This window comes from Mobula birostris, chromosome 12 (assembly GCF_030028105.1).
Source record: "Mobula birostris isolate sMobBir1 chromosome 12, sMobBir1.hap1, whole genome shotgun sequence".
Taxonomy (NCBI): Eukaryota; Metazoa; Chordata; class Chondrichthyes; order Myliobatiformes; family Myliobatidae; genus Mobula; species Mobula birostris.
In genome coordinates, this window is record NC_092381.1 from 101,474,470 (window position 1) to 101,496,775 (window position 22,306).

General features: G+C 42.8%; 1 protein-coding gene across 1 annotated transcript in view; it reads right to left on the reverse strand.

The window, feature by feature from the left end:
- Positions 1-22,306, reverse strand: part of LOC140206151 (probable voltage-dependent R-type calcium channel subunit alpha-1E) — a 632,362-nt gene that overhangs the window by 481,108 nt on the left and 128,948 nt on the right. The gene's annotated exons all lie outside the window — the stretch shown is intronic.

Sequence of the window (22,306 nt, forward strand, 5' to 3'; positions counted from 1 at the left end):
TTATCATATCATGATCATTTCTCCTAAGGGTTCCTTTACCTTAAGCTCTCTATCAATTCTGGTTCATTGCTCAACACCCAATCCAGAATAATTGGTCCCCTGGTGGTCTCAACCACGAGCTTTTCTAAAAAGCCATATCTAGGCATTCTAGAAATTCCCCCTCTTCCCACCAACTAGATTTCCCAATCTACCAGCATATTCAAATCCCTCATGACTATTGTAATATTGCTCTTTTGGCATGCATTTTCTAACTCCTATTGTAATTTGTAGACACATCCTTACTACTGTTTGGGGGTCTATCAAGACATCTACCCTTATATAAGGCAGAGGTACATGCACTTATATTACAGAACACCATCTGCACAGGTGCATGTGTTTTTCCATTTACACACACTTCTGTTCTAGCACTCCCCTTTGATGCACAGCCCATCATATTGTACCACTCCTTTCGGATACACAAATCAGTGAATTACAGCACTTCCTACAAAGGTAGCGACCTCTGTATTTTTAACCACTCTCTTCACAAAAAACCCTTTGTTATAGGTCTCACTCCAGAAACACAACAACATGTATTGCAGTACTCCACCCAGCAACAAAAACAAAAATTTATACCTGTCATTCTAGAGACACATCTTCCTGAACTCCAAGGTCAGACCCTATTGTGTAGTGGCACCGGCTCCAGGCATAAATTCTTCTGGAGGATCCATGGTGTCTTTATTATTTGGATTCAGAATTGACTTGAGTTGTAGTGATTGATGGGACTTACACTGGCTGAGGTTTGTGACCAGCAGGATCTGTAGGTATCCATACTGGGACCTCTGGGGTTTGTGATATATGCAAATGACTTGGATGAGTGGATTAGTAATCTGGCAAATAATACAAAGATTGGTAGAGCTGTAGATAGTACAGAAGATTTCAGAAGGATACAGTGGGATATAGATCAGTTACAACTATGGGCAAAGAAGTTTAACCCAGCCTAATGTGAGGTGCTGTGCTTTGGGCGATCAAATGAAAGGGGGCAGTACATTGTTAATGAAGACCCTTTACAGTTTGACCTAGGAGTCTAAGTCCATAGAAAGTGGAGGGTGCTTGGAATACACTATAAGGGATGGCAGTAGAAGCAAATGCAATAGAGGCTCTCAGAGAGGCACATGAATGGATGGATATGTACATGTGTAGGCAGAAGCAATTAGCTTGGTTAGGTACTTAATAAGTAGTTTAATGTTTGGCACAGTCATGGTGGGCCAAAGGGCCTGTTCTTGTGCTTTACTGAGTTATGCTCTGTGCTACTTGCCTAGCATTACACAATAGCCTTTGCTTTACATCACAGTTCTCTAGAGAGAGATTCATCCCCCTATATGATAGCACTTGTTCCAGTCAAACATTTTTTGATTACACAATCACAAAAAAGATGTACACTGGTTTTCCAGTACTCCCTCCACACACACACACTCCTGTGTTGTAACACCCCTCTGTTCTGTGCTACAACAGTCCCTCCAGACACATTCACTGCTGGTCCCTACTTCACTCCACTCTCAAGATTATTTTCAGACATCTATCCCCAAAGCCCTATCTGAAGGAACATCAACCATGTGCTTCATCCCTGCACCCCCTTTCTCAGCACAATTCAGTCCTTTGAGGTGAAAGGGTTTTTCATATGCAAATCCACCAGCGTTATTTATTGTCTCCAGTGTGGCATCCCCTAAATCGGTGAGACCAGACCCCGATTGGGTAATCACTTCACCAAGCACATGTGGCTCCATCCATCATCACTGTCTGGATCTCCTGGTTGCCAGCCATTTTGAATTCCCCTCCCTATTCCCGCACTGTCCTCGACCTCCTCCACAGCCAGGGTGAGAACCATTGCAGCCAGAGAAGCAGTAGCGTTTATTCTGTTGGGCTCCTCTACAAGCTGGCAAACTGCTCCCCCTGTCCCTTTTCTCTCTCCTCCATGTACCCGGTCATTCCTCTACTCACCTCAATCCCATGTTTCTTCCCCCTCCTCCACTCACTCCAGATGCTGCTTCAACTCACCCCTACTTCTCTGCCTATCCCTCTTCTCACCTGCCAACCCCTTCCCTTCACCTCTATATTGTTATAATTATGTGCCGTGTCACATGACGTAGGCGATCACGATCATGCCAAGTGGTTTGCCATTGCTCAAGCAAACATCCATTACCTGCTCCCATGGCTTCGCATGACCCTGACTGGGGTCCAAGCAAGTGATACACTTGCCCAATGGTGACCTGCAGGTTAGTGGAGGGAAGGGACGCCTTTGGCAGAGACGTATTTCCACCCCGTCACCTCTTTATAAGCTTTCTATTTCCCCTCTAGCTTTCAACTTAGATGAAGGATCTCGATTGGAAATGTCGACTATCCAAGTACCCTCTCTGATGCTGCATGACCTGCTGAATTGCCCAAGTTCTTTGATCTTTTTGTGTGATGCTCCAGATTCCAGCATCTGCAAACTCTTGTGTCTCCTTTATGCCTTGAATACTCAAGTTCTTGGTTAAATGCCTCTTAAAAATAGCAATTGTATCCAGTTCTACCACCTCCTCTGGCAGTGCATTCTAAATAACAATCACTGTGTAAAAGAAAGTCTACCCTCTAATCCCCTTTACAACTCCTTCCTTTCCCTTTAAACTGATGCCGTCTTGTTTTAGACGGAAAATGTTTTCTGACTATCTATCTTATCTACATTTCCTATAATTTGACATACAGTACCATCAGATTACCCCTCAGCCTCCTTCACTCCAGGCTAATCAAACATAACCCATCCAATCTCTCGCCAAGACTAAAGTATTCTGATCCAGGCACTCTCTCCCCTGCAACCACATCCTTCCTATAAAGTAATAGTCAGAAATGCAGTCTAACCATTATTTTGTAAAGTTGCACCATAATGTCAAATTCTATGTCCTGACCTATTAAGGCAAACATGCTCTATCCCTCCTTCAATACCTTAATTACCAGTTTTGCCATTTTTAAAAAAAAATTTATTTTTATTTGGATAAGGTATTCACAAGTAATACACAAACTTTTTTTTACATATATAGCCTTTTCCATTTTTATGTGAGTAAATCTATATTAATTTGTAGATTCACAAGTGCACATTGAGATAATATAGAAAATAATTAGGTACTCAAATAGATGTTTATGTGCAATTGTAATTCCACTCTATTAAACTAAATAATGACAATAGTTGTTATAAAAATATTAATAATAGTGGTTGAATACTAATTTCCATTTATCTCTTCTGGTCCATTTCTTTCTGGTCCAAAATTTCCCCAGATCTTTTCTTTACTTGTGTTAATTCCACATTTTCCAAAAAAAAAGAACAGTAAACATTCGAGCCAAGGGTGCTTACTTTAACGCTATTACTATGTTGGTGAGACAAACAGTATAAACCATTAGGAGAGTCATCTAAAGTCTGCTCACTCTGGGGTTATAAATTCAATCCATTTATTCCAAATTTGATAAAATTTTTCTTTTTGAATTCTCAGAGAGTAGGTCATCTTTTCCATTTTAAATATTTCCAAAATGATTTCATGCCAATCTTCTCATGTAGGTGATGCTGGATTTAACCACTTTCTGGTGATTGATTTCTTACTTGCCGCTAAAAGAGCCTGCAGCAGCTTTTTATCTTTCTTCTGTTCCAAAAACAATACATGCCCCAAGTAGAGAGTCTCAAAGTTCAGAAGTATCTGAGTCTTAAATACCTTAACTAATGTTCTGTGAATACCTTCCCCAATATAAACTTAATTTGGGCAATCCCAAAAAATATGGAAATGATTTGCCTCTTTGGAGCCACACCTTCTCCAACATGCCTCGTTTGTGTCTTTACATTTTTCCTGGTTTGGGGTCTTGAAGTATCTTATAATATTTTTCCAACAATGTTTTCTCCAAATCAAAGAGTTAGTCGAAGACCACTGGAAGCTGCATATTTTCCCCCAAGCCTCCTCTGAAAGTATCAACCCTGCTTCTTTCTCCCACTTCTCTTTCAGTTTTGCCATTTTCAGGGAATAATGGACTTGAATTCTAAGTCCTCAGTGCCCTACCACTTACTGTATGTGTCCTGCCCCTATTTGACTTCCCAAAATGCATCATCTCATATATATAATTCCTTCCAGACATTCCCTCTAGTTACACATACCCCTGTACTAAAGCATCCTTTTTAGGCAGACGTGCACCTGCATTCAAGAACGTCTCTCAAAGTCACACATCCTTGCATTCCTTCCAGCAAAGACACCACTGTATTCCATCAGTCTAGACACATACACACTTGCCTCCAACACTTCCTTGAAAGACATATACTTCTTGTATAAAAATACTCTATCCAAAACGACAAATCCTTGTATCACAGCACTTCGTCCAGTGACAAATATCCTTGTAGCAGTCCCTAAAGAGACACACACTGCAGTGTTCTTTCCCAACATACACTGTATGCCTTGTATTTTTGCTTTTTCTTCAGTCTCACATATGTTTGTGGTGCAGCATTCCTTCTAGATCCACTTACTCCGGTAGATACAAACACTACAGATAACACATAACCTCATATTGCAGCAGTCACTCTACAGATACATAATACAAAGCTGCATTTTACTACTTTATTTAGTAAGTACACAATTCACAGAAATACCGTCTCCGGAGAAGCAAACACTTGTTCTACAAAACACTTTGAAAGAAAAAGCATAATTGTATTTTCACAATCTCTGCAGGAAGCACATTTTACAGAAATTTGTCAAGCGAAAAATCTGCCTGGATTTATAGAGGTCTCTTTATTGGCACACCCACTTCTATCAATGAAATCCCTCCAAGAAGCTTACAATTGCATTCCCTCTAGGGAAACAAACACTTCATACTTTTCTGCAAGTAAACGTATGTGTTTCTTTTTTAAATGTCACTTCAGCTACACACTCACTTACTCACTTTGCTGTCACTCCAGGGAGGGAGGGAGGGAGGGAGGGAGGGAGGGAGGGAGGGAGGGAGGGAGGGAGAGAGGGAGAGAGAGAGAGAGAGAGAGAGAGAGAGAGAGAGAGAGAGAGAGAGAGACTCACACTATTTCCAGGGAAATGGATCAAAAATCAATGTTAACCCAAATAAAAAGCACATTTATATAAACACTTATTCAAAGAAAACACCTTACCGCACTGCCTCCATTGAATCAAGCACTTGAATGACAGCACTCATTCCAAGAAAACACAGACCTAAGGACCCAGGGTTCATGACAAATATGTGTGCTGGACTTGTTGAAACACCTTCAATTACTCCAAAAGACTGAGGTTTGGTAAAATACTGAAAGGCTTTTATTCACTGTACAATACGACCTCCACAGTGAGTGTCTGCCCCCGGACTGAGGGGGAGGGGCAAGGCGAACACCTTTATACAGGACTCTGTGGGAGGAGCCACAGGGGCAGTCAGCAGAGGTGTGTGTCCAGACAGGTAACCGAGTTACAACATATATACATGGTTTACCACACTTGTTACACTGACCCCTCAAACTTATTAAGATCAAATATCATCTGACATTGTTTTGCCAGCCAATTTACCAAATGAGTGTTTTCCTGTAAACCAGCCAATCTCAACAGGGGCCATATGGCACAGTTGAAGGGGGCCATTGACTGAAAACTGTGAGAAGGGGAGCCCCAAGGGTTTATGGGGGCCCTGGTAACTGAACCAATGAAATACCCAAGCAGCAACCTTCATTGGAGTCAATAGTTTCCCTCCTATTTATAATATCTTTCCAACCCGCCGTCTGAATTCAGCGCATCTGGTAAATTCATTGCTTAAGCTCCTCCCACACAGCCTCACTTCAGAGTCAGTCGCGAATCAGACTGCACCAGGTCAACGTATACAATCAAGGGTTCTCACATCCATTATCGCCATACTTCATTCTCCGAAGATCAGCGTGTCTTCCCAGGCCTTTTTTAGCCTAGTAACTTTAAAGTATATGTATTTGGATATATTACACGTTAAGGTAGGTTGTGAAAAGTATTTATTACTACATATGAAGTCACCGAAAAAAGAAAATTCCTGACTCCGGGTGATAGCATTTTTTTTGTCAGTAATGTGTCTGTATTTCACGCGCTTATTATTTTCAGAAATAACTCTACCCATGAGTTCCTTGGTGAAAAAAAAAGTGTCGGCAGTATTCAGTGGAATACTTATCCTATGGTTTCATCGCATCTCCGCAAAACCCATCTTTGCCCATGTGTTTGAACTGCATGACTACATTGTCAAATGAAAGCATGAGGCCAAGCAAATTGAAAAAAAACATTTGGATACCTCGCATCCAGAGAAGAAGGATAAACACTTAGATTTCGGAATGTTCATGTTTTCTTGGTGTTCAATAATAAATGATTTTCTGTTTATCTGTTCGTGTTGTATCCCTGTTTGAAAGGGGGGCCCTGGAACCAGAGGAGAACTCTTAAGGGGGCCGTGGCCAACAAACGGTTGAGAATCACGGCTGTAAACGACACCAATCATTTTCCTGGGTAACTTCTCCTTTAAGCCACCCTTGGACTCCATACCCAAACACCCCCCCCCCCCGCCCTTAACTTCACTGGAGCTCCATTTCCAGCGTTCCATTTAACCTCACTGGATTTTGTTTTCTATGCTCTCTTAAAAGTCACCTAGTTTGCTGAGAAAATTATAATACTGTTGTGTTACATCAAAATACAATTAAAAGGGGGTTGGTGGCCTGAATACCATCCACTGGACTGGCACCTTGAAAGTTCAACAGCTTGGTTATTGACTTGAGCAAAAGAGAGACTTTGGGTTCCAAATCCAGTGATACTTGGTGTGAGCACAGAGCATAGATGGTACTTGGGATATTTGGCTTCATTAGCCAGAACAGAGAATATGAAAACAGGAAGGTTATGGTAAACCGTATAAAGTATTGGTTAGGCCGCAGCTGGGATATTGTGTGCAGTCCTGACAACATTGGAGCGGCGGCAGGGGAGATTTACCAAGATGTTGACTAGAATAGAGTATTTTAATTATGAGGAGAGAATGGAGAAGCTTCCCTTAAATAGGGTTTACTTCCCTTTGAGTCATAGAGTGATATCACACTCTATATAGCACAGAAACAGACCCTTCAGCTCAACTGGTCCATGCTGAACACAATATCCTCCCTATTAGTCCCAGGTGACTACATTTGACTCATAACCCTTGAAGCCTTTCCCATGCAAGCCATTATCCAAGATGCCTCTTAAGTCTTGCAAATACATCGATCTCAACCACATCTTCTGGCAGGTTATTCCAGGTACTCACTACACTGCTACTTAAAAGATTTCCCTCCTTCTCCTGGCCTGAGTCTCGAGATCTCTCATCAGCCAGGACTCCCTGAACTTGGTAAGTCTATTCTTCACCCTAATCAGAAAATGATGCACCTGGACTTGATATGGCCCTTTTAAAAGCTTCCCACTTGCCAACTGTTCCTTTGCTCTTCAATAAAGTCACCCAGTCAACCCTGCCTGATGACCTCAAGATTGGTCTTGCTCCAGCTGAAAACTTTAACCTGTAGACTGGTTCTATCTTTTTCCATTAAAGTGCTTCCCCAATTGCCATTTCAGTTACTTGGTCCATCTTATTCTCTTAAGAGGAGGCCCACTATTTTTCCTTTCTCAGTAGGTTCATTTATATCTTGCAATAAGAAACTGTATGGAAATAATTCGGAAGATCCGTAAATGATTCCACTCTTTAAAAAGGGAGAAAAGCAGCAGAAAGGAAATTATAGACCAGTTAGCTTGACCTCAGTGTTTGGGAAGATGTTGGAGTCAATTGTTAAGGATGAGGTGATGGAGTACCTCATGACACAGGACCAAATTGGACAAAGTCAGCATGGTTTCCTTAAGGGAAAATCTTGCCTGACAAACCTGGTGGAACCTGTTGCAACCTGAGGTGATTACAAGAGGGATAGTTAAAGGGGATGCAATGGATGTTGTATATTTGGACTTTCAGAAGGCCTTTGACAAAGTGCAACACATGGTGGCTTACCAAGCTACAAGCCCATGCTATTACAGGAAAGTTACTGGCATGGTTAGAACATTGGCTGATTGGTAGGATGCAGCGAGTGAAAATAAAAGGATCCTTTCTCTGGTTGGCTGCCAGTGAGTGATGGTGTTCCGCAGGGGTCGGTGTTGGGACCACTTCTTTTTATGCTCTATATCAATGATTTAGATGATGGAATAGATGACTTTGTTGCCAAGTTTGCAGATGATATGAAGATTGGAGGAGGGGCAGGCAGTGTTGAGGAAACAGGTAGGCTACAAAAGGACTTAGACTGATTTGGAGAATAGACAAGAAAGTGGCAAATGGAATACAATGTTGGAAAATTCATGGTCTGTACTCACTGGAATTTAGAAGGATGAGGGGAAATGTTGAAAGGCCTAGACAGAGTAGATGCGGAAAGGGTGTTTCCCATGGTGGGAGAGTCTAGGACAAATGGACTAATTCTGCTCCTATGTCCTATGGTCTTATGGTCTATGTGTAGCTCAGATCATTGACAGTTGGGTCAATTTACTTGCAAACATTTTGTCACCATGCAAGGAGATATCATCAGTCACTGTCATCTGCGGTGTATCCTCTGAATGCTTGGCCTTTATATACTAATCAATTAGCTGATTGCTCATCATTTTGGAAACTCAATTGTGATGTGGGATGGAAATCTCATCAACGATTGGTTGTGTGGTGGAATTCGTATTGCTGTGGTCTGGAATTTTGCTCACATCGACTCATAAAGAGGATCGAGGTCTACATGCTTGTTTACAGAATTGTTCGCAGAAAAACAAGCCTCCAGGAATTCTTTTGCATGCCGTGCATTTGCTTCTGGCATGATTTCCAGTGAGGCCCAGTCAAATTTGTGCCCCTCTCGATCTTCATGGGTTGAGACTAGGGAAAGTTGGTCATTGCGCTTTACAGCCAGTTGATGTTCATGTATTAGCCAACAAGATAAAACGTTATTTGAAACAGCTTCAGGACCTGCAAAGATTCACAAAAGGCGAGTGTTGGATATTGAAGGCAAATGATGCTAACATTTTTGCAATTCTATGGCCTTCCAAAGGTTCACAAAGCAAGAACACCCCTATGTCCAATTATATCGTTACCAGGATCCCTATTTACAAGTTAGTAAGAGAAATGTGGCGGCGTCTTTAATATCTACTAGCAGTATATGAACACTCAATAAATAATGTACAACAGTTCTTGCACAAATTGAACAACATCCTCAGATGAGGATGAAACAATGATCTTGTTTGATGTCACCTCTCTGTTCAGCTCCATTGATCTTAACCTAGACAAAGAAATTTTAATAGAATTGTTCCCCAATGAAGAAACAAACCCTGGGAGACCAAGCAAAGATAGCACATGCGAACTAGCAGAATTCTGCTTATGCACCTACTTTAAATTTAATGGCACACTATGGCCTGTCCCCTAAAACCCTCACTAATTTTTATAGATGCACCGTAGAAAGCATTCTTCTGGGGTGCATCACAACCTGGTATGGAAGTTGTCCTGTCCAAGACCGGAAGAAGCTGCAGAAGATCGTGAACACGGCGCAGCACATCACACAAGCCAATCTTCCATCCTTGGACTCACTTTACACCGCACGCTGACGGAGCAGTGCTGCCAGGATAATCAAGGACACGACCCACCCAGCCAACACACTTTTTGTCCCTCTTCCCTCTGGGAGAAGGCTCAGGAGCTTGAAGACTCGTACGGCCAGATTTGGGAACAGCTTCTTTCCAACTATGATAAGACTGCTGAACGGATCCTGACCCGGATCTGGGCCATACCCTCCAAGTATCCGGACCTGCCTCTCGGTTTTTTTGCACTACCTTACTTTCCCTTTACTATTTTCTATTTATGATTTATAATTTAAATTTTTAATATTTACTATCAACTTGTACTCCAGGGAGCACGAAGAGCAGAATCAAATATCGCTGTGATGATTGTATGCTCTAGTATCAATTGTTTGGCGACAATAAAGTATAAAGTATAAACTCCAAGGGGATTGCCCATCTTCTGGTTCATAGCGGAGGCCATTATGCAAATGTTAGAAAAGACGGTGTTTGCAATTATAAACCTCAAAATTTGAGTCAGTTACATCGATGATATCTTTGTCATAGTTAATTAGAAAGAATTTACAAACTAATCAACGATGTGTACAACAATATTATCTTCACAATAAAAACAGAAACTGAGGGGAAACTAGCATTTGTGGACGTGCTTATCAGTAGAAACATAAATGGCAGTTATTGTAAAGGAACACATTCAGATCAGATCCTAAGTTATCACAGCAACCACCTGACTGCACACAAGTACTATGCAAACTGTCTCTCAAGAATATCCTCTCTGAGCACTTGCTTGGAGAAGAGGCTGAGGGTATGGAGCAGAAGAGTTTAGCTACATGTTAAAGGAATACAAGATTATGAGTAATTTTATCGGACAAGGTAGACAGAAAGAAACCTTTCTGCCATAAAAGAGACTTCTAAAGATAAAAGCCACATGTTAAAGGCAAGGGGTAGAAAATCTGAAGGTGATCCAAGTCAGATGTTTGTTCACCTGAAGGGTGGTTGCAATCTGGAGGACTAACTGAGCGATGGTGAAGGCAGAGACTCTCACAATATTTTAGTATGTTTATAAGCATTTGTATTGCCAAGGTGCAGTCAGACACAGGCCATGTACTGCAAAATGGGATCAGTACAAGTGTGCACAATGGTCAGCATGGTACGAGAGCTGTAGGGATTGTTTCTATGTTGAATAATTCGATGAATTTCCTCCAGAGAATTGCAAACTGCAAAAATATCTTTTTCTGCAGCGAAACAAAATCTTGTATTATAACATACGTATAGTCAAACACAGTACAGAAGCAGCTCCTCCATCCAACCATGGTGCCTATCTACACTAGTCCTATTTGGCCACATTAGGCCTGTATCCCTCTATACCTTTCCTGTCCAAATTTATATCCAAATGCTTTTTTAAATCTGTAATTACACTGACCTCAACATCCACCTCTGGCAGCTTATTCAGGAAAACCATCGCCATCTGTGTGAAAATCTTACCCCTCAGGTTTTGTTTAAAACATCTCCCCTCTCAACTTAAACAGTACCCTCTTGTTCTGGACTCTCCTGCCCCCTGAGAACGACTCTGCTTTCCAACTTATATAAGTTCCTCATGATTTTGTAAATCTCTATAAGGTCATCCCCCAGCCTCTTACATTCCAGAGAATAAACCCAGTCTATCCAATCTCTCCTGGTAATTACAGCCCTCCATTCCAGGCAACACAATGGCGAGTCTCTTCTGCACTCTCTCTCTCCCTCTCTGTCGTGCTACCACATCCTTCCCATAGTGTGGTGACCAGAAATATACGTAATACTTCAAGTGTAGTCTAACCAATGTATTGTAGGGCTGCAACACCATTTCCCAATTTCTATGTTCAGTGCCTCACCCTAAGAAGGCAGCAGAGCAAATGCAATCTTCACTACTCTACCTACCTGTATTATCATTTTCAGGGAACTATGAACTTGCACCCTCAAGTTCTTCTATACATCTATATTTATAAGGTCTCTGTTATTTACTCTGTACGCCATACCAGAATTTGACCTCCCCAAGTGCATTACTTCACGTCTGCCAGATTCTATCTGCTACTACTCCACCCAATGTTTCAGCTAATCTCTGTACCGCTGCACCCTAAACAACATTTTCACTATCTAGAACAAGGGCTACCAACCTTTTTAATGCCATGGAGCCTTACCATTAGCCAAAAGGTCCATGGACCCCAGGTTGGAAACCCTTGATCTAGAGCCCCCACTAGTTTTTATGAAATTTGCAAACTCATTTTCAAATTTGTAAACCTTATTGTAAACTTACTAATCGATATTCCTACATTGTGATGCAAGTCATTTATATAAGTTACAAAAAACAAAGGCCACGGCACTGATCGTGTACAGCACTTTTCTCAAACTTCCAGCCATAGAAAACATCCATGCAGCACTACCCTCTGCCTCCTATCACCAGGCCAATTTTGGACACTGTTTGCAACTCACCTTGGATTCCTTGTGCATCAACCTTTTGCACCAGACTATTATATAGGACCTTGTCAATGGCCTTACTGAAGTCCATGTAAACCATGTCCACTGCTCTGTCTTGATCAATTTTCTTAGTTACCTACTCAGAAAACTGTCACAGTGGCGGGGCATTGGGAGCAAGGGTGGACCCAAATGCAAGACACATCTTGTGAGGTTACTTAGATTTAGTTTATTGTTTGATATCAGGAGAGCTAGGCAGGAGCAGGAGTAGCGAACTGGACAAGGACTGAGGACTACGACTAGGCTGGGACCAAGGGTCTGTGCTAGGACTCGGAACTGGCTCCCAGAACTAGAGGAGACATGAAGAGGCTAGGGTACGGACTCCGAGACCGAGACTGGGCAAGGACCCCAGTACCTGGGTCTTGCCTCGGGCTCGGACCCCAGAACCAGGCATGGACATGACATGGGCTAGGTAGAGGAGGAACATGGAAAACAGAGCCTCGGTCTCGGGAGAGCAGGTACATAGAACCATGGACATATACACAGAACAGAGAGCCGGGACCCCTCCTTGGGTACAGGACATTGGGCCGGGACTCATGACCCTCCGCGGGGCAACGGCAAGACGGCCTGACTTACCCCACGGAGGCAAGGACAAAACAAGACACGACTCCCCGCGGGACAACTGCAAGACGGCCTGATTTACCCCACGGAGGCGAGGACAGGACAAGACAAGACATTACTCCCCGCGGGGCAACGGTAAGATGGCCTGACTTACCTCACGGAGGCGAGGACAGAACAAGACAAGACCAACACGAATGGGCACCAGACAGTACCTATCTAACTCTGGTGATGGAACTAGACTGAAGTGCAGGCAGGGGCTGCAGATGAGGGCTAGAGGCGAGAAGGGCAGAGAAGGGTTTCAGACGAGGGGGTAGGACAGGAATCACAGACCGCCAGGGCCAGAACTAGACTCAGAACTGGAAGCCGCCAGGACCAGGACTTGACATGGTACTTGAACGCCGCCAGGGCCAGGACTTGACATGGTACTTGAACGCCGCCGGAGCCAGGACGTGGGCGTGGTACTTGGATGCCGCCAGAGCCAGGACGTGGTGCTTGGAGCCTCCGGGTCGTGGCGAGCTCTCAACTTGGCCTGGGAACAGTAGACAGCGGCTCTTGATTCCCTCCGGCGGGTTAACTGATGGACCCACCTTGATGAGGAAACTTTGCAGGCTCGCTTTGGCGAGGTAACTGGACAGGGTTGCTCCAGTGAGGAAAGGCGAATTACCGGCACTCGCTTCGGGCGGAGACTAGGCTAGCTCCGGCCAGATGACATTGGCACGCTGTGACCTTGCAGCCGCTCCTGCTCCGAACGGCCGAAAGCCGGAAACTATAAACTACCGGTTCAGCCGAGTGTTAATTGCCTCTAATCACCAAAGTCGAGGGACACGGGAAAACAGGGAATCAACGGTCTGGATCATCACAAACAAGGTAAATTTAAAGGGACCCCGATCCGGACCATGACGAAAACAGAGGCTTATGATACAGTATCTCCCCTGCACTATAAAATGCAGATACTTCTGATCAGTCCTTCCCTTTCCAAGAAAACAGAAATTCTGTCTTTCAGAATCTTCTTCAACTTCCCTGCCGGTGATGGAATACTCATCATCCTGTAATTTCCAGGCTTATTCCTACCTGCCCTTTTCAAACAATGAGACCACATTAGTTATTCTTCAGTCTTGCAATACCTCACCATTGGCTGATGACATAATGTGAGTATTGTAATACATGGGCTGTAATACCAGAATGCATTCCCTTAACTATTATAACACCAGTATTTCAAGGGTTGAAGTGCAATTGTGCAATTTCTCAAGGTAAATGTACATTGCATTCCCACCAGGGAAACAGAGACTACTACTATAGTACTTGCATCCAGGGAAACACAATCTTGTATTAGTGCATGCTCTCTGCAGAGATGAATATCCTATAGAAGGTAAATTAGTGCAGATGTGCAGCAAGGTTGTCATGGGTAAAAGGCTGTCCACTCTGTAATACAGCCATATGATTCTAAGTGTACAGTGATATTACATAATAGTCCCTCAAGAGAGAAAAAACAAAACCATTAAAGCTCATACTCCCAAGAAAACCCAGCGCCCTTTGACCATCGGGAGCACTTGCTTCTAAGCGAGGCAGCGCAAGGTTTATAAAGAGCTAAGGTCCTTCTGGGAATTTTTGACAGGCCCTTTCATCATAATGAACTATGAGGTACTTGGCAAAGGCCAATAAAAAGAAATGAGATGCAAGTGCAGCAACCACTATGTGATTGAGCTAGTGTTACATGCTCAGGCTTTGTCTCAACAGGCTTTGGTGTGTTGGCTAAAATGAACTTCAGTCTACAGATCAGTGAACTCGAACAAATCAAGGACAGACCAATAGTCTTTATTCTTACCATGTGCTTGAAGGAGATGGAGGCTGATACTTTGTGAATCTGCTCTGCCTTTTCCATTTTGTGAAGTTGCTTGACTTGATCAGTGTTTTAAAGTAGATACAATGATGCTTCAGGTAATCTACTGGACTAGAAATCATTTCCAAATAAGAAGTAATTTGTGAGGTGTTCTCTGATATAATATAACACGCAGGTTTGTGAATGGCGTGGTCTGTGTCTGCCCTGAGTGATTCAAGCTGTTTACTGTTTTGATCCAGATTTAAAGAGAACAAAGAGGCATAAATTACCAATTGTCACTTGCGGAAGAAGGGCAATAAATGGGTGCTGGCCTGAACCAGAGCCAACAAGGTGTTACAGGTCAGTCAGATGACCGATAGCCAACATTTGACCTGGTAAGGAATGAATATAAAAGCAAACGCTTCGAGTGCTCTAACAGCAATAACTCTCCATAGACACACCATCGCAGATGTGGAGGGCCCACATGGAGATCAGAGGAATTCATGGCATAAACTCATTTTACTGGTATTAGCTTTTCTATTCTTTGATTGTTAATGGAGGATTAGCAGGTGGTATAAACCCAGTTGTATAAATTCATATGTTCTTCCACTGAGACAATAAAGGAACTTGTCAGATTCTCTCTGTGTCTCTCTGATCATTATTACTAAGGGGTAGATCCTTGCAGCAAGTGAGAAGAGGCACAAGAACAAAGTTTTGATCAAGTTACTTTTTCTTTCTTTATCAATAGTACACTCCTAGAGTGAAGAAAACAGATCCAGGGTTAGAGGTCTGTTCTTCGTGTTAGATGTGCTAACTTTAGGAGACCTCCAGTCTCCCTGATCTGCACGAGGTGCATTGAGCTCCAGCTTCTTAGGAATTAGAGCTGCATCCTTGTGTTAAGGAATTGGAGCTGTATCCTGATGACCTTCAGGTCGTACAGGAGAATGAGGTGGTGATAGGTAGGAGCTACAAGGAGGTAGTCACCCCTAAGTTGCAGGAGGCAGGTAAGTGGGTGACTGTCAGGAGATGGAAAGGGAACAGATTACCCTATGGCTGTTCCCCTCAATAGTAAGTATATTGCTTTGGATACTATTGGCGGGGGGGGGATGGGGGTAGGAATGATCTTGGGGAAAGCCACAGCGACCAGGTGTCTGGCACTAAGTCTGGCTCTGTGGCTCAGAAGGGATGGGGGAGAAGAGGAGTGCAGTAGTGATAGGGGATTCCATAGTTAGAGGAGCAGAAAGCAGATTCTGTGTACGTGAAAGAGTCATACGTATGGCATGTTGCCTTCCAAGTGCCAGGGTCAGTGATTTCATGCATCGATACACAATGCTGGGGGGGGGGGGGGGCGGGGGCTGGAGACATTCTGCTGAAAGAACTAGATCCATACATTACACTTCCTCCCCCTTTCGATTAATGCAACATAAACTGTATATGTATAAAACATTCAATTTCCCTTTCGTAAACCCATATTCCAAATAAACATGCTTTCACATAACAGCCTATGACTAACTTTACAGTTCTAAATGTTAAGTCTTTTGAGTGGTGCTCTGTTTCTTTCAGGATAGCGCCTCTGACCTGTGGAGTGGCATCAGGTTTGGCAGGTGTCTTGTCAATGATAACGTTCTCATTGTGCCTTCGGACCTGTAGAGTGACATCAGGTTTGGTTGGTGTCTTATCCAAGACAAAGTTCTTGGTTTCCGGTGTCACCTTGCTGTCAGTGACATCATTACTGAGAGGTAAGTCCAGTGACTGTAATGCATCTGTCTTGCTGTATGCAATCGACTCAGGTGTGTCCTTTGGTGGAGCATCTAGTATCTGGTCCACGTATCGTCTCCATGTCTGATCTCCAACATTCACTGTGTACATCAGTGGTCCGGTTCTTGTAATTACCATACCAGGTGACCACTTGTCCTCTCAGTAATCACGCACTAGGACTTCTGATCCAATCTTGAAAGCTCCTCGCTGCTTCACTTGTCAACTGGCTGAACTGTTCATTCTGTACTTCCCTCAGTAGATCTGGTTTCAGGAGGTCTATTTGAGATCTCAGATTCTTGCTCATGAACAGCATTGCAGGTGTTTGATTTTTCGTCACATGGGCAGAGATCCAATCCACAAAAAGGAAGCTGTCCACCTTGTGCTGTAGAGAAAAGTCCTCCTTGTCCATCACTTGAATGGGCTTCTAGAAGGTTTGGATAAACCTTTTAGCTAACCCATTCATTGCTGGGTGGTGAGGAGCTGACTTGAAATATCTGATGCCATTTTTCTTCATGAACAGTCAGAATTCTTCTGACATGATTTGTGGACCATGGTCACTCACAATTTGTTTGGGTAAGCCATTTCTGGTGAAGATAGTCCTCAGAGCAGAGACAGTCTTTGCTGATGTGTTTGACTTCCGACATGTCAAATGAGCATCCACAGCAATCAGAAACATGGAGTCCATGAAAGGCCAAGGAATGTCAATATGTGCATTTTACCATGGTGACGATGGCCACTCCCACTGACGTAACAGTGTCTGTGGGGATGCCTTTTGAACTTTTTGGCATTCTAAACAGTTTTGGCCAAGTTTTCAATCTGTTTATCTCTTCCTAGCCACCACATGAGACCGGGTGAGACTCTTCATCTTGACTGTACCCAACTGTCCTTCATGCAGATTTTCTAACACACTGGTGTGCAGTTTAGAAGGCACCACAACACAAGATCTGCTCATCAGCATTCTTTGGCATACAAACAGTTGGTCTCATCTCACTGAGAACTCTGGAAACATAGAGTTATCATGACCTGGCCATCCTTGCATGGTGATGTCATAGACTTTTGTCTTGTTTCCCTTTGTATTTCAGAATTTGTTACCAGCAACTGGTCCACCAATGTACTGTAGAACACCTCTGCTGGGTCACAGCATGAAGACATTTCTCCTTCAGTTGCCAATAGTGGAAGATGCGACAAGCCATCAGCATTGCTGTGTTGTTTGGTACCCTTGAACTCTATGTCATAAGAGTCGGCTCCCAGAAATCGTGCCCAATATTGTAACAGGGTAGCAGTCATCACTGAAATTCCCTTTCTGGGATTGAAAATGAACACAGGGCTGGTGATCTGTAAATTTTTGTCCGGAGAGGAAGTGGTGGAACTTCGTTTTTACTATATACTATATTAAGGGCCTCTCAGTCAATCTGTGTGTTGTTGTGTTCTCTGCTCATCAGTGATCTTGAAGAAACACAATTGAGTATTCAAATCCATCTTTCATAATGTGTGACAAAACAGCTCAAATGCCATAAGGGAATGCATTGCATGCCAGTCTGATAGGTAGGGATGGGTCATAATGGGTGAGCAGTTCATCAAATGTTATTAGTCTCTTTGTTTCTTTGAATGGTTTCTCACTTCTTTCTGACCATTCTCACTTTGCTCCTGACTGTAACAGTGTGTTCCATGGATGCAGCACTGTAGTAAAGTTTGGGAGAAACCTGTGGTAGTAGTAGTTTACAAGGCCCAAGTATGGCCTGAGCTATGACATATTTTCCGGTTTGGATGACTGTAGCACTGCTTCAGTCTTCTCTTGTGACTTATGTAAGCCATGCTTGTCACTAACATGTCCACAATATGAGATTTCATTCTTCCAAACCTCACATTTCTCTCTCTTTGCACACAGACCATACTCACTCAGCCTGGTAAGCACTTTACCAAGGTTCTGGAGGTGCTCTTCATCATTCTTGTCAGTTACAATGATGTCATCAAGGTAACATTGTGCTTTAGGGATATCTTAGAGCACTTGGCCCATTGGTTTTTGCCAAATTGCTGGAGCTGATGCAATGCCAAAGATAAGACAATTATAATGGAACAGTCCCTTGTGAGTGGTGAATATAAGGAATTTCCTGCTTGACTCCTCAATCTCCATTTGCAGATAGGCTTGTGACAAGTCAATCTTTGAAAACCTTTCTCCACCTGTCAAAGATGCAAAATTGTCTTCTATTCGTGGCAGGGGATACTACACAGTAGACAACACAGGGTTGATACTCACCTTGAAATCCACACACATGCGAACAGCTCCGGCTTTCCCTTTCTTGACCACTGGGACAATGGGCATGGCCCAATCGTTCCACTCAACCATGGAGAGAATTCCAGAAGTCTCCAAGTTCTGCAGTTCTGCGTCCACTTTAGGATGTAGTGCGTAAGACACTGGACGCACTCTATGGACTCTTGGTGTTGCTGCTTCATCCAGTTCAATTCTGGTCTTCATTCCTTTGAGTTAGTGCTACCATTTGGGCTGCCGTTGCTTGTCGATGTCACACTGAGAGCTTTGATTGAGTGCCAGTCTAGTTGGATTTTTCTCAACCACTCATGTCCAAAAATTGTTGGCCCTCCACTTTTCAACACACAAAGCTCTAACTGTTGCGTTTGGCCTCCATATGTCACATTCACTTTCAGTTTCCTTTGCGAGACACATTTTTGCCGGTTTAAGTCTTTAGCATCACTGCGGTCTTCTCTAATTGTTTCTTAGAAAGCAGTTTGTTGTGGTCAGCCTCTGGAACTATGGACAAAGCTGACCCTGTATCCAGCTCCATTTTCAGTTTTACACCAGACACATCTATTGTGAACCAGATGATTTTGTGATCTGTTTCAGTAATACTATGCAGTTCTAGGCATGACAGTTCACCTTTGTCAGACTCTATGTTGTCTGATTTGGTTTTACATTTGGTAACTTTATGCATTTGCTTAGTTTAGTGTTTAAGACTTTTCACTCGGTTGTGCTTTCGTCTGCCTTGCACATTCTATCTACGTGACCTTCACTGTGACACTTTCTACAAACTTTTTCTTTGAAACAACTGTAATTTACATCATCGGAGGATTTGCCAGATCGATAACATTTTTGGCTTTTTGCACCATTCAGGCACACTTTGTGCATTTCACATTCTAACCACCTTTTCGGTAGCTTTGCTGCACCCTTTGCAGCAATCTCTAACGATATGTCAATGGTCAGTGCCTTTTCTAAGATTAGGCCTCTTTCGGACAGTAGCTTCTTTTGAGTGCTTTGACTATGCATGCCACATACAAGCCTGTCCCTTAATGCATCAGTAAGTCCATCTCTAAAGTCACAGTACTGGAAAAGTTTGCGCAGTTCTGCAATTCATTCAGAAAGGCTTTCATCTTTTGACTGGTGCCTTTTGTAAAATCTGAATCTCTCAGCTATTACCAGCAATTTAGGGCTCAAGTGGTTTTGTAAAATAGTATACTTGTAACTATTTTGCAGGGGTTACTAAGTTGTGTAAGAGACTGTACATTCTTGCACCCATTAAGCTAAGGAGTGTAGTGGCTTTCTTTTACTCATCTACATTGTTCGTGTAACAATACAGTTCCACCCTGTTGATATATGACTCCCAGCATTCATTAGCATTATGAAATATGTCATCTTCCCCAACTGAAGCCATTGTTATTTTCACTTTAAATTCAGTACGTCTTTCACTGTGTACTATGCAGGCAGTTACTGACGTGTTCTTTTGTTAGCATCCGTGATGGCCTTCTCTGTGCTGCTTAACTCTCGCTGTTTCATCCTGTAATTGTGCCGTAACTGTCAGCGCAGTTCGTGATATTTTCTGACATTCAGGTTCGTACTTGTCTCCAATTTGTTATGTTGCAGCACAACTACATATCGATTAAATAAAAGCATGCACGTGTGAGATAGCCTTAATTGATGTATTCACATTGCAGCGAGACAGAGAGAGAGAGAGAACAATGCATATGCGTAGACAACAGTGCACGTGTAGACAACAGATCAATACATAGTGCCAGGGGAGGGATGTCATTGCTTTAACAGAAAAAGATCCATACATTACAGTTAGAGATTGGTAGGAAAGACCTTGTGGGCATCACTGAATCATGGTTGAAAGAAGATACTTGGGAGCTTACGTCCAAGGATACACATTGTGTAGAAAGGACCGGCAGATAGGGCAGAGGGGGTGGGGTGGCTCTATTGGTAAAAAGTGAAATCAAATCCTTAAAAAGAGGCAATATAGGATTGGAAGATGTTGAATCCCTGAGGTAGAGTTAAGAAGCTGCAAGGGTAAAAAGACTCTGATGGAAGTTATACACAGACCTCCAAACAGGAGCCAGAATGGGGTACAAATTAAAATGGGAAATATAAAAGGCATGTAAAAAGGCATGTTATGATTGTCATGGGGATTTCAACATGCAGATAGATTGGGAAAATCAGGCTGGTGCTAGTTTCCAAGAGAGGGAATCTATAGAATGCCTATGAGATAGTTTTTTAGAGCAGCTTGTGGTTAAGGCCAATTAGGAAAAAGCAATACTGGATAGGGTGTTATGTAATGAACCAGATTTGATTACAGAGCTTAAGGTAAAGGAACCCATAGGAGGCCGTGATCATAAAATATTACAATTCACCCTGTAGTTTGAGAGGGCGAAGGTAATACTAAATGTGTCAGTATTACTGTGGAGTAAAGGGAATTACAGAGGCATGAGAGAGGAGCTGATTGGAAGATGATACTAGCAGGGATAACCGCACAATGACAATACCTGGAGTTTCTGGAAGTAATTTGGAAGGCACAGGATAAATACATAGCAAAGGAGGAGTAGTACTCAAAGAGGCTGAAAAGTGAAGTCAAAGACAACGTAAAAGCAAGAGAGGAGGCATGTAATGTAGCCAAAAATAGTGAGGAGTTAGAAGATTGGGAAACTTTTAAAAACCAACAAAAGGAAGTTAAAAGAGGGAAAATGAATTATTAAGGTAAGCTGGCCTATAATATAACAGAGGACACCAAAAGTATTTTTCAGATATATAATGAGTAGAGGATGCCTCAAAAAAGCAGTACCCATCATTAAGGACCCCGCATCATTTAAGATATGTCCCTTTCTCACTGCTACCATCAGGAAGGAGGTACAGGAACCTGAAAGCACAGACTCAGTAATTCAGGAACAGTTCTTCTCCTCTGCCATCTAATTTCTGAATGGACATTGAACCCATGAATACTATGTCACTGTTTTTTTCTTTAAATTTTTGCTCTATTTATTTAACACACACACTCATATATATATATTCACACACATGCACATACTTAATGTACATTTTTCTCTATTAATATGTATTGCATTGTACTGCTGTCGCAAAGACAACACATTTCTCAACATATACAAGTGATACTGAACCTGATTCTGATTCTGAAGCGGAGGTGAGAGTGGATATTGAATCACTGGAAAACGTTGCTGAAGAAGTAGTAATGGGCAAAACAAAAAATGGCGGACGAACTGAATAAGTATTTTACATTAGTCTTCATTGTGGAAGATACCAGCAGTATGCCAGAAATTCGAGAGTGTCAGAGGTCAGAAGTGAGTGCAGTTGCTATTATTAAGGAGAAGGTGCTTGGGAAGCTGAAAGGTCTGAAGGTAGGTAAGTCACCTGGACCAGACCCCTCCCGGCTTCACCTATCACCTGGAAGAGAAAATTTGCAGATGCTGGAAATCCAACCAACACACACAAAATGCTGGAGGAACTCAGCAGGCCAGGGAGCATCTATGGAAAAGAGTACAGTTGACATTTCGGACTGAGACCCTTCAGCAGGACTGAAGAAATAAAAAAAGGTGAGGAGTAGAGTTAAGAGGTGCAAGGAGGGGAGGGAGAAACACAAGGTAATAGGTAAAACCCGGAGGAGGGGTGGTGAAATAAAGAGCTGGGAAGCTGGTTGGTGAAAGAGACACAGGGCTAGAGAAATAGGGGTCTGATAGGAGAGGACGGAAGGCCATGGAAGAAAGAAAAGGGGGGAGGAGCACCAGAGGAAGGCGGTGAGCAGGCAAGGAGAGAGAGGGAAAAGGAGATGGGAAATGATAAAGG